This window comes from Mercenaria mercenaria, unplaced genomic scaffold, assembly GCF_021730395.1.
Source record: "Mercenaria mercenaria strain notata unplaced genomic scaffold, MADL_Memer_1 contig_916, whole genome shotgun sequence".
NCBI classification, from domain to species: Eukaryota; Metazoa; Mollusca; class Bivalvia; order Venerida; family Veneridae; genus Mercenaria; species Mercenaria mercenaria.
The window spans coordinates 28,491-42,376 of NW_026463831.1; positions in this window are offsets into that span (position 1 = coordinate 28,491).

The window sequence follows — 13,886 nt, forward strand, 5'->3', positions numbered from 1 at the left end:
ATTTGTGTGTTTAGACTAAAACTTTGATACGCATGGAAAAATCTCGTTGATATTTGCTATTTGTGTTAACCCCAGTGTGACAAAGTGTCATGCGCAAGCACCAGGGTCCTATCTCAAAGGTCAAGGTTACAGTTAGAGTAAAACATCATGCCATATACCGCTGACATGCCTGGTGCATATTTATTTATTTATTTGGGTTTTACGGCGCACCAACACAGTATAGGTTAGATGGCGCAAATTTTTGTTTCACATCCATGTATATCGAAATAAAAACATGAGGCATAGAATCAAAATTTGCACCTGCTGGAATCACAGAGTTACAGCAAAACCAAGTGTTAAGACCCTCTTAGTCGCCTCTTACGATCATGCAAGGGTAAGGCAGTGGTTCCAATTCTTTTCATACATAGATCGCCCCAGAACCACATGGGGCATGCCTGGTGCAATCTTGTTTACAAGTAGCATGAATGTTACCATCAGTGAGACGAAGTATTCAAAACAGAACTCTTCTGATTAGTCCTCTATGGCTACAGTAAATAAACGTCAATATAGCACTAACTACCCGTATGACTAGTTCTATATGGCCAGAGTAAATAGAGATCATATATCACCAAGTACCAACCTGACTACTTCTGTATGGCCAAAGAAAATAGACATCAATATAGCACCAAGTACCCATTTGACAAGTTCAATATGGCCACAGTAAATAGAGGTTAATATAGCACCAAGTTCCGATATGACTACTTGAATATGGCCACAGTAAATGAAGGTCAATATAACACCAAGTTCCGATATGATTTGTACAGTATGGCCACAGTAAATATAGGTCAATATAGCACCCAGTTCCGATATGACTAGTTGAATATGGCCACAGTAAATAGAGGTCAATACAGCACCAAGTTCCGATGTGACTAGTTGAATATGGCAACAGGAAATGAAGGTCAATATAACACCAAGTTCCGATATGACTAGTTCAATAAGGCCACAGTAAATGAAGGTCAATATAGCACCAAGTTCCGATATCACTGGTTCAATATGGTCACAGTAAATGAAGGACAATATAACACCAAGATCCGATATGACTAGTTCAATATGGTCACAGTAAAGGAAGGTCAATATAACACCAAGTTCCGATATGATTAGTACAGTATGGCTACAGTAAATAGAGGTCAATATAGCACCAAGTTCCGATATGACTAGTTGAATATGGCTACAGTAAATGAAGGTCAATATAACACCAAGTTCCGATAGGACTAGTTGAATATGGCCACAGTAAATGGAGGTGAATATAACACCAAGTTCCGATATGATTAGTACAATATGGCCGCAGAAAATGAAGGTGAATATAACACCAAATTCGATATGATTAGTACAGTATGGCCACAGTAAATAGAGGTCAATATAGCATCCAGTTCCGATATGACAAGTTGAATATGGCCACAGTAAATAGAGGTCAATATAGCACCCAGTTCCGATATGACAAGTTTAATATAGCCACAGTACATAGAGGTCAATATAGCACCAAGTTCCGATATGACTAGTTGAATATGGCCACAGTAAATGAAGGTGAATATAACACCAAGATCCGATATCACTGGTTCAATATGGCCACAGTAAATGAAGGTGAATATAACACCAAGTTCCGATATGACTAGTTCAATATGGCCACAGTAAATGAAGGTGAATATAACACCAAGTTCCGATATGACTAGTTGAATATGGCCACAGTAAATGAAGGTCAATATAGCACCAAGTTCCGATATGACTAGTTGAATATGGCTACATATAATGAAGGTCAATATAGCACCCAGTTCCGATATGACAAGTTGAATATGGCCACAGTAAATAGAGGTCAATATAGCACCCAGTTCCGATATGACAAGTTGAATATGGCCACAGTAAATAGAGGTCAATATAGCACCAAGTTCCGATATGACTAGTTGAATATGGCTACAGTACATGAAGGCCAATATAACACCAAGTTCCGATAGGACTAGTTGAATATGGCCACAGTAAATGAAGGTCAATATAACACCAAGTTCCGATATGATTAGTACAGTATGGCTACAGTAAATAGAAGTCAATATAGCACCAAGTTCCGATATGACTAGTTGAATATGGCCACAGGAAATGAAGGTGAATATAACACCAAGTTCCGATATGATTAGTACAGTATGGCCACAGTAAATAGAGGTCAATATAGCACCAAGTTCCGATATGACTAGTTGAATATGGCCACAGTAAATGAAGGTGAATATAACATCAAGTTCCGATATCACTTGTTCAATATGGCCACAGTAAATGAAGGTGAATATAACACCAAGTTCCGATATGACTAGTTGAATATGGCAACAGTAAATGAAGGTCAATATAGCACCAACTTCAAACATGACTAGTTGAACATCGCCACAGTAAATGAAGGTCAATATAACGCCAAGTTCCAATACCATAAGTACAGTATGGCCACAGTAAATAGAGGTCAATATAGCACCAAGTTCCGATATGACTGGTTGAATATGGCCACAGTAAATGAAGGTGAAAATAACACCTAGTTCCGATATGTCTAGTTCAATATGGCCACAGTAAATGAAGGTCAATATAACACCACGTTCCGATATGACTAGTTGAATATGGCCACAGTAAATGAAGGTCAATATAACACCAAGTTCCCATATGACTAGTTCAATATGGTCACAGTAAAGGAAGGTGAATATAACACCAAGTTCCGATATGATTTGTACAGTATGGCCACAGTAAATAGAGGTCAATATAGCACCAAGTTCCAATATGACTAGTTGAATATGACCACATTAAATGAAGGTGTATATAGCAGCACGTTCCGATATGACTGGTTGAATGTCGCCACAGTTAAAGAAGGTCAATATAACACCAAGTTCCGATATGATTAGTAGAGTATGGCCACAGTAAATGGAGGTCAATATAGCACCACATTCCGATACGGCTAGTTGAATATGGCCACAGTAAATGAAGGTGAATATAACACCAAGTTCCGATATGATTAGTTGAACATGACCACAGTAAATAAAGGTGAATTTAGCACCAAGTTCTGAATTGACCAGTTGAATATGGCCACAGTACATGTACGTCAATATAACACCAAGTTCCGATAGGACTAGTTGAATATGGCCACAGTAAATGAAGGTGAATATAGCAGAAAGTTCCGATATGACTAGTTGAATATGGCCACAGTAAATAAAGGTCAATACACCAACAAGTTCCGATATGACTAGTTCAATATGGCCACAGTAAATAAAGGTCAATATAGCACCAAGTTCCGATATGACTAGTTGAATATTGCTACATTAAATGAAGGTCAATATAACACCAAGTTCCGATAGGACTAGTTGAATATGGCCACAGTAAATGAAGGTCAATATAACACCAAGTTCCGATATGACTAGTTCAATATGGTCACAGTAAATGAAAGTCAATATAACACTAAGTTCCGATATGATTTGTACAGTATGGCCACAGTAAATAGAGGTCAATATAGCACCAAGTTCCAATATGACTAGTTGAATATGGCCACAGTAAATGAAGGTGAATATAACACCAAGTTCCGATATGACTAGTTTAATATGGCCACAGTAAATGAAGGTCAATATAACACCAAGTTCCGATATGACTAGTTGAATATGGCCACAGTAAATGAAGGTGTATTTAGCAGCAAGTTCCGATATGACTAGTTGAATATGGCCACAGTAAATGAAGGTCATTATAACACCAATTTCCCATATGATAAGTAGAGTATGGTCACAGTAAATGGAGGTCAATATAGCACCACGTTCCGATATGACTAGTTGAATATGGCCACAGTAAATAAAGGTGAATATAACAGCAAGATCCGATATCACTGGTTCAATATGGCCACAGTAAACGAAGTTGAATATAGCTCCAAGTTCTGATATAACCAGTTGAATATGGCCACAGTAAATAGACGTCAATATAGCACCCAGTTCCGATATGACTAGTTCAGTATGGTCACAGTAAAGTAAAGTCAATATAACACTAAGTTCCGATATGATTAGTACAGTATGGCCACAGTAAATAGAGGTCAATATAGCACCAAGTTCCGATATGACTAGTTGAATATGGCCACAGTAAATGAAGGTGAATATAACACCAAGTTCCGATATGACTAGTTCAATATGGCCACAGTAAATGAAGGTCAATATAACACCAAGTTCCGATATGACTAGTTGGATATGGCCACAGTACATGAAGGTGCATTTAGCAGCAAGTTCCGATATGACTAGTTCAATATGGTCACAGTAAAGGAAGGTCAATATAACACAAAGTTCCGATATGATTAGTACAGTATGGCCACAGTAAATAGAGGTCAATATAGCACCAAATTCCGATATGACTAGTTGAATATGGCCACAGTAAATGAAGGTGAATATAACACCAAGTTCCGATATGACTAGTTGAATATGGCCACAGTAAATGAAGGTGAATATAGCACCAAGTTCCTATCTGACTAGTTCTATATGGCCGCAGTAAATACATGTAAATATAGCACCAAGTACCAATTTGACTAGTTCTGTATGGCCGCAGTAAAAGGAGGTCAATATGGCACGAAGTACCCGTATGACTAGTTCTATATGGCCACAGTAAATACATGTAAATATTTCAACAAATCCTCTTCTGACTAGATGACTTGTCTTATTAGTGTCCTCTGGCCAAAATGCTATATTAAAATTTATTTGCTGTTGCCATATGTTACTATTGATGAAAGTAAGAGTGTTATATTTAAGTGTTTTCACTTTGGCCAGAGGACACTAATAAGAATAGTCATCTAGTCAGAAGAGGATTTTTGAACTGTTTACGTGTATTTACTGTGGCCATATATGACTAGTCAGTATTTAGTTCTATATAGACGTCTATTCACTGTAGTCATGGAACTTCGTGCTATACTGACCTCTATTTACTGCGGCCATACTGTACTAATCACATCGGAACTTGGTGTTATATTGACCTTTATTTACTGTGGCCATACTGTACTAATCATATTGGAACTTGCTGTTATATTGACCTTCATTTACTGTGGCCATATTGAACTAGTCATATCGGAACTTGGTGTTATATTCACCTTCATTTACTGTGGCCATATTCAACTAGTCATATCGGAACTTGGTGCTATATTGACCTCTATTTACTGTGGCCATATTCAACTAGTCATATCGGAACTTGGTACTATATTGACCTCTATTTACTGTGGCCATACTGTACTAATCATATCGGAACTTGGTGTTGTATTGACCTTCATTTACTGTGGCCATATAGAACTAGTCATATTGGAACTTGGTGTTATATTGACCTCCATTTACTGTGGCCATATAGAACTAGTTTGATAGTTACTTTGTGCTATATTGACCTCTATTTACCGTGGCCATATTGAACTAGTCATATCGGAACTTGGTTTTATGTTGACCTTCATTTACTGTGGCCATATTGAACTATTCATATCGGAACTTGGTGTTATATTGAACTTCATTTACTGTGGCCATATAGAACTAGTCAGATAGGTACTTGGTGCTATATTGACCTTCATTTACTGTGGCCATATTCAACTTGTCATATCGGAACTTGGTGTTATATTGACCTTCATTTACTGTGGCCATATTGAACTAGTCATATCGGAACTTGGTGTTATATTGACCTTCATTTACTGTGGCCATATTCAACTAGTCATATCGGAACTTGGTGTTATATTCACCTTCATTTACTGTGGCCATATTGAACTAGTCATATCGGAACTTGGTGCTATATTGACCTCTATTTACTGTGGCCATACTGTTCTAATCATATCGGAACTTGGTGTTATATTGACCTTCATTTACTGTGGCCATATTGAACTAGTCATATCGGAACTTGCTGTTATATTGACTTTCATTTACTGTGGCCATATAGAACTAGTCATATCGGAACTTGATGCTATATTGACCTTCGTTTACTGTGGCCATATTCAACTAGTCATATCGGAACTTGATGCTATATTGACATCTATTTACTGTGGCCATATTCAACTAGTCATATCGGAACTTGGTGCTATATTGACCTGTATTTACTGTGGCCATACTGTACTAATCATATCGGAACTTGGTGTTATATTGACCTTCATTTACTGTGGCCATATTGAACTAGTCATATCGGAACTTGATGTTATATTGACCTTCATTTACTGTGGCCATATAGAACAAGTGAGATAGGTATTTGGTGCTATATTGACATCTATTTAGAACATATCCACATCTCCTCTTAAGAATTAAACTTCCATTAAAGATTCACCAAATTCCAACAGGTGTTTGCTGAGAAATAATCTTACTATAGTATATTACTGTTAAATAATGAAAGAGGCAATAACTCTAAAATTCATCCAACCTGAACCTAAACATAACATCCTCTTGATACTGAAACTTTCTATAAAGATCTGTTAAATTCCAACCAGTGATTGCAGAGATATACTCCTAACAAGAACTGTACTATAGTAAACTATTGTGGAATAACTGAAGGGCGATAATTCGTAAAATCATCAAACCGCAACATGAAGATAATAATAGTGGGCATCTCCTCTTTATAGTGAAGCTTTCTATCAATTTTCACTAAATTTCACCCAGTGGTTACTGAGAAATACTCAAAACAAGAATTGTTCTATAGTATACTATTGTTGATTAATTAAAGGGCAATAACTCGAAACATTATCAGATCGGGACACAAATAAAATAAGTTTATGCACATGTCCTCTTAATAGTAAAGCTTCCTATGAAGAGCGGCTAAATTCCAAATTGTGCTTGCTGAGAAAACTCTCAACGATAACAGTATATTACTGTATGTATTGTTAAATAGTCAAAGGGCAATAACTCCGTGAAAAATCATCTGACCGGAACAACAAGTCTGTGAAGTTTCGCTATAGATTACAATCATCAGTGGGTACGTAGAAATACTCCGGACAAGGAAGAATACGGGACGGACGGACGTAGTACCGGTCTTTTAGTGGTGTATAACCTTTAGTATGGAATCTTCCGTACGGAAAAGAGTGTTTCCTCAGTTTCACATGTATACACCGTTAATGGCGTGTAGATTTCAAAGGGAAACAATTCGCTAATTCACTCATTATTTGTGATATTTCACTACTAGTGCGATAACTAAATGTTTTAATGTTGCTTCTAGAATATAAACAAGCTTTTCCTTTGATTTGACCGTGCGATTTAGTTTTTCTTCCAAAATAAATCAGATTCAAACTTTACAAATTATTAAGATTACAAATCATTGAGATAAACATTTTAACCAAGTTTCATGAAAAAAAAGAAAGAATTATTTCTCTGGCCTCTAGAATATTAACATTATTTTCATTTGATCTGGTCTACTGACCTAGTTTTTTAATCAGCCAGTTTCTAAATTGACTTAGAAATAATCAAGACAAACATTCCAAGCAACTTTCATAAAGATTGGGTCATAACTGTGACCTCTAGAGTGTTAGCAAGGTAAATGTTGAACAGCATTATTAAACCATAATATTATGCATCAGAGAAGACACACAGGTAAAATATTTGTTCTCAGATTTGTCCTCAGAAAATTAAAAAAAGCACAATTAGTTTGTCGTTACCGTTGTAAATCCTCACGAAATACTAATGTAACCTGCCTCTTGGTATATATATTCTTTTCAATAATAAAATGCCATTTTATTGTAAAATAGTGCGTGCAATTCTTTTGACATGTATTTGAACTGACGTAACAGCTGTAGAAATTTGAAATAAGGTAATGATATCATTTTATCTACACTGAATGAAGTATTTTTAAACAATAATGAATTGTCTACCTTGCAATAATAATTTAACAATAGGATGGCTATTTAAAAGTAAAATTTTCAATATTGCTCTTTTCTTTAGGTTTAACAACAAAAAAAAAACTATCATAGATCCACTCTGATAATGCAAAGTATGATTATGACAAATGCAAAATACAATAAACTAATACATTGTCAAATGCAATCTAGATGAAAAATTCTTCGAAACAGTGCTGTAGGACATTTCGTTTATTCCTTTTGGGGCACATTATTCATGATTGGATGCAGCAATTAACTTATTTATACACAATTTATACCGGCACAGTTTTCCGACTATATTCTGTTGTATAAAAATGTCAAAAGCATTATCTCAACTACAAAAGGATGTTTTGTATAAGTTTTGTTCTGGAGTTTTTTTTCTAATTCATGACTGACTTTTATTATAATTGTCGCTAACCTGAATGCTGATAATATGTTATACCTATTAATATTTCGTTATAAGTTTCGTTGAACACTTCATAATGAAAGAGCCACTATCTAGCTTTCTACGTCTGAAAAATAATTTTGACTTTGAACTTTGAACATAACAAGAATAGGACCATAAATAAGACAGATCAATGAAAATGGTTATAATCAGCTTTAGATAGATAGAAAATCACAGTGCTAGGGCTGTTTAAAAATAACGTAGACTTTTTCTCTAGTGACTATATACCATTAGAAGTGCAATCTTTCTACTTGTAATTTAGACGCAAATATTACCGTGGCGCTAAAAGTTATATCTCCGTATAAGCAGTCTGTAGTAAGAACGTAGTGACTTATATATATCAGCTTCAGTTTTGAGTATTGATATATATTCGATTATTCTATACATTTATTTTGAAAAATATAATTTATAGTCTATGCCCCAAAATTTGGACAGGGTTTACATTGTAAGAGATCAGTCTTTACCATACGCAACAGAAATTGACCTATAAATCGATTAACTGTATTTTTCTTTCAGTCGTTGCTGCATGTTACCACTTTTCTACCATATGTGAATATCTAGTACTTTTCATGTCTAAAGCAGTGGTGTCCCAACATTGCTGCAGCGTCTGTTTTATTAATCCCCCGCCGTGGCGGAGGGATTATAGGAATGGTATGCGTCCGTCCTTCCGTCCGTCCGTCCGTCCGTCCGTCCATCCTTCCGTCCTTCCGTCTTTCCGTCCTTCCGTCCGTAACAAAATCGTGTCCGGTCCATATCTCCTAAACCCCTTGAAGGATTTTCATGAAACTTGGGTCAATGATCACCTCATCAAGACGATGTGCAGAACCTATGAGTCAGCCTTGTCGGTTCAAGGTCAAGGTCACAGCTCAAGGTCAAAGGTTTGAGCCTGCCATTTTGTGTCCGCTCTATATCTCCTAAACCCCTTGAAGGAATTTTATAAAACTTGGATCAAATGATCACCTCATCAAGACGATGTGCAGAACCCATGAGTCAGCCATGCCGGCTCAAGGTCAAGGTCACAACTCAAGGTCAAAGGTTTGAGCCTTCCATTTTGTGTCCGCTCTATATCTCTTAAATCCCTTGAAGGAATTTTATAAAACTTGGGTCAAATGATCACCTCATCAAGACGATGTGCAGAACCCATGAGTTAGTCATGCCGGCTCAAGGTCAAGGTTACAACTTAGGGTCAAAGTTTTGAACCTTCCATTTTGTGTCCGCTCTATATCTCCTAAACCCCTTGAAGGATTTTCATCAAACTTGGGTCAAACGATCACCTCATCAAGGCGATGTGCAGAAATTATGAGTCAACCATGCCAGCTCAAGGTCAAGGTAACAACTAAGGGTCGAATGTTTGAGCCTTCCATTTGGTGTCCACTCTGTATCTCCTTAACCCCTTGAAGGATTTTCATCAAACTTGGGTCAAATGATCACCTCATCAAGAACTCATGAGTCAGCCATGTCAACTCAAGGTCAAGGTCACAACTGAAGGTCAAAGGTTTCAGCTCTGTATCTCCTAAACCCCTTGAAGGATTTTCATGAAACTTTGGTCAAATGATCACCTCATCAAGACGTTATGCAGAATTCATGAGTCAGCCATGTCAGTTCAAGGTCAAGGTCACAGCTAAAAGCAAAGGTTTTACCCTTTCACTATCCATAGCAGTGGCGGGGGATTTAGCTGTCTTTCAGACTGCCTTGTTAATTTGAAAATGCTATTTCGCGTTTGCCAAAATTTCCATTGAACGTAACAGGTATTTGATCTTTAATGCGACCCGATATGGACATTGGGTGTGTATTTAATAGCAGTTTTCTCTTATTTAAAGCCGTCCGTATGATTTAATACATTCCTTGGCTTCTTACTGGACCAATGAAGACGTTATTACGAGAAAGGTTAAATCAGTGGACATTACCAGATAAATTTAAATTATAGCAGATAAAAACATTTATACAGTTACATAAAGAGTAGCTAAGGTAATAAAAACGATCTACGTGATTTATCTTAGAAGGAAAATATTATGAAACTTATAAGACCAAATGATTTAAAGACAGTAATCATTTGTATAACTTTACATCGCACTATATACACAACAGACGGTTTTTGACAGTAAAAGTCTACGTTATTTTTTAAGAAACCTCGCATACAGTACAAGCACAGAAGTTTTCGCCTATAAATTTTGCGATTTAGGGAAATTGCAAAATAAGAATATAGAAGATGAGTATAATGTGTATAAGGCTTAAACATTCCCCCATGAAAAAAATACTTGAAAATCAAGAAAATAGTAGAACATTAGGAAGTGTACTTCTAAGATTTAAAATCAATTAACACATTTTCTAAGTGATCAATTTTGAGTCTATAATACTATGGAAAGCCATTCAAAGATATAAGAAAGTGTTGTCTTTTTTAAAGCACACACATTAAGTACAATATTAAATAATGTACCACAAAACATTTGCATTTTTGGTTAGGACGGTAGATCCAAAACAACGTAATGAAAAGTTTCGCAATATCTTTGAATTCCATTGTGCACACAGCTAACTCATTTCTTTATTTTAGACGATAATCAAACAAACGTATGCGTTGTACTGACGGTGAAGTTTGTTACACAGTTAAATTGCTCTGCATCGTTATAAGTTAGCATTACTTGTATCATCTTGCTATTTTCGCCTATAACGTAGGTTTTTCAAATGTATTCTTGATTGTGAATTATGTGAGGATGATCCATTGGACGCGTGTATTTAAAATGTATTGAATGTATCGAAATTGTATCAATGAAATTAAAAATGAAATTGAAATGATGAAATAAAATGAAATAAAAAAAGTACATAAAAATATAAAGAAAACAAATTCAGTCATAAAACAAAGCGTACTGTATGGGATTCGAACCCTCAGCCTCCTAATCGCAAAAGTTAAATCACTAGCAACATTCCTCAATTCTACCAGCTGAGCTACCGAGGCATTATTGTACATTATTGGAAATATATTTAATATAGCTTTAAATAAGTCAAATATCTTTCAAACCCTTATTTTAAAGTTATAATACTGGCCAGGTAAGATTACGTAGCGAAAGTAATAGGAAGGTCATTTTTCTACAGCAACACATAAAACATACGTTCAGGAATACATTGGCTTGATAAATTTACTTGTAAATTGATAGATTCTACCGATGGAGACGGATATAAATAATGTTACTTTCGGTTTCAGTGACACAACCGCCATCATTCGGATACGTCCGTGACTACGCTAAAGGAAGTGGCTAATCGTACGGTCCCGTATGAATAGTGAAATAAACCGCAGGTGCCTATCCGTACGGCAGTTTTGTATTACATTGTAGTGAAGACATTCAACTGATATGTTTTCAACCGATTTCTTTACTTTTCTTTAATATTCAGTCGCACATAAACAGGAAATGATTTCGAATATAGAAAAAGGCTAATGTCTGCGTGCAATATTGTTGTCATTGTATGACACACATGCAGTCTATAGAAGTTCACATCATCGTTTGAATATCATTTAATATGCTAACTTTTTCTTTCATATTTCGGTTGATAAAACTGGAACTAATTGTTGACAATAATAAGTCTTCTCTCTCCCTCTATCTCCTCTGTCTCCCCCACTGAAAACTAGAGATGCTGCTAAATATCTGAGGGTCACACTAAGTAAATATATTTATCTCATTTTGTCAGAATATGTTGATAACATCAAATCAAAAGCAAACACTTCACTTAGATTCATCAGAAGGGAAAAAAAAGAAAAAAAAAAGAAAAACCAGGAAAGTAAAAGAAACAGCTTACAAAACAATGTCCGCCCACAGCTTAAACACTGCTTCTCTATAAAAATGAGACTAAAATTTACATGTCTTCACTTGGTACCAGCAGTGTTCCACAAGATTGGAGGAAGGCTATCGTTGTCCCTGTATACATAAAGGGCTTTCGAAGCAAAGCCAACAATTACAAACCTATTCTCCTACTTGCAATTGCTTCCAACTGATGGGGCATGTTTTAGTATCAAATATTATCAATCATTTAGATAATAAATTTTGCTTAATTCCTTCCAACATGGCTTGCGCTCAAAGCACAGCTGTGAATCACAATTAGTAAATTTTAGTCAAGAACTTTTGATTACCTTGAAGCTAGTAAGTAGACAGACCTAATAGTAATGGACTTCATCAAATCGTTTGACAAAGTCAGTCACAATCGTCTGGTCTACAAGCTGTTTCAATTAGGTATATATAGAAAAACATCCATGTGGATTAAATATTTCCTTTAAATACGAACACAAAAGGTCTTCAATCAGATATATCACATTTGGTATCAGGGGTACCGCAAGGGTATGTCCTTAGATATTGCCTTTTCTTAACATATCAGTCACCTGCCAGGCTCACTTAAAAGCACCGTAAGACTCGTTGTTGATGATACAGTACTTTATCTCACTATAAATATCACGCAAGATTGTGAGACTCTCTAGCAGTACCTCCATCAATTAGAGCTTTGGAAAAAGACCCGGTCAAAGGTGTTGAATTCCGATAATGCGAAGTGATTAGGGTATATAAAAAGAAATAAAAAACAATGCTTTTCGCTATAAGCTACATATCCATGAATTTAAAACTATAAAAATGCTTAATATTTAGGCGAACCAGCAGTGTTAGATCATAAAAAAAACAAACAAGACCCTAAACACATGAAAAGAAATTATCAAACAAATGACAAATGTACAAATTTAAGAAACTCCGTATAAAACATGTTCAACCATAATTGGAATATTGCTCAACTGTTTGGCATTCAACAATCTTTAACATATGGAATTGAAAGAGTACGAAAGGCTGCCGCCAGATATGTTCAAACCAACTATGTCTGTAGATGAAGCATCACAGAAATGTTAAATGTACTGGCAAACGTTAGAAACAAGGAGAAATTTCACATCCCTACATCCCTGATTTTTCATATAAAATCCGTCATTCCAATGTTTTTTTTTTTTTTTTTTTTTTTTTTTTTTGTAGATCACCAGTACCGGCTACACTCTCAGGACCTTCACTTTTATATTCCTTCCTCTCGCACCCATTTTCACAAAAACTCAATTTTTCCCCAAGAACCATTAGACTCTAAACAACCTACCACGTCATGTTAAATCTAGTGCTACGCTTAATGAGTTCAGGTGTGGCCTAGATTACTGATGTTCAAACTTGAAATATATGTTTTATCATCTTTTAACCTGTAACTTGTAATATAATAGTGCTGATTTTAATATTGCACACTAATTTGTGTTTTCAATTAAGGCTTAATCATCGAAGTGCCGACCAGACGGTCGCCTCCTGGTCACAGTCAGTCATTGACAATGTGGACTATCTAGTTCTGGCTAACATATTAACTTAACTGACACTGTTTTTATTTTCTGATGGTCGCATTTATTAAGTCATGGCGAAACCCCATTTGTTTAACTAACCAGTATCAAACGCAACATCTCGCACAGTCTCTCGTGAAAATCTCATGATGTCATGCGACAGTTCGGAGCACGTGGTTATGCTTGAAAATCAGTATCAAAATTTTACCTATTTATGAATTTAATTTAATCACATAAAATCTATAAAACAACATACAATT